This window comes from Bison bison, unplaced genomic scaffold, assembly GCF_000754665.1.
Source record: "Bison bison bison isolate TAMUID 2011002044 unplaced genomic scaffold, Bison_UMD1.0 scf7180017864533, whole genome shotgun sequence".
Classification (NCBI taxonomy): domain Eukaryota; kingdom Metazoa; phylum Chordata; class Mammalia; order Artiodactyla; family Bovidae; genus Bison; species Bison bison.
This window is the reverse complement of record NW_011495082.1, coordinates 1,629,027-1,629,363: the sequence shown is the minus strand read 5'-3', so window position 1 is coordinate 1,629,363 and position 337 is coordinate 1,629,027. Positions and strand designations below refer to the sequence as shown.

The 337-nt window shown below is 44.8% G+C and overlaps 1 protein-coding gene across 1 annotated transcript in view; it reads right to left on the bottom strand.

The window, feature by feature from the left end:
- The window catches only part of RASA1 (RAS p21 protein activator (GTPase activating protein) 1), a 109,543-nt gene that overhangs the window by 100,564 nt on the left and 8,642 nt on the right, over window positions 1–337 (bottom strand).

Here is a 337-nt window from a genome sequence, read left to right as displayed (position 1 = left end):
GTGACTTAGCAGCAGCAGCAGCAGCAGCAGCAGCAGCAGCAGCAGCAGCAGCAGCGCTCTGTATTCTCAGTTACTGTAGGCACCCCCTTCAACCTACTCCACACCACAGGTAAATAATTATGAGTTCTTGGAAGAAAAGCTATGACCAACCTAGACAGCATATTAAAAAGCAGAGACATTACTTTGCCAACAAAGGTCCTCTAGTCAAAGCTATGGTTTTTTCAGTGGTCATGTATGGATGTGAGAGTTGGACTATAAAGAAAGCTGAGCTGAAAAATTGATGCTTTTGAACTGTGGTGTTGGAGAAGACTCTTGAGAGTCTCTTGGACTGCAAGGA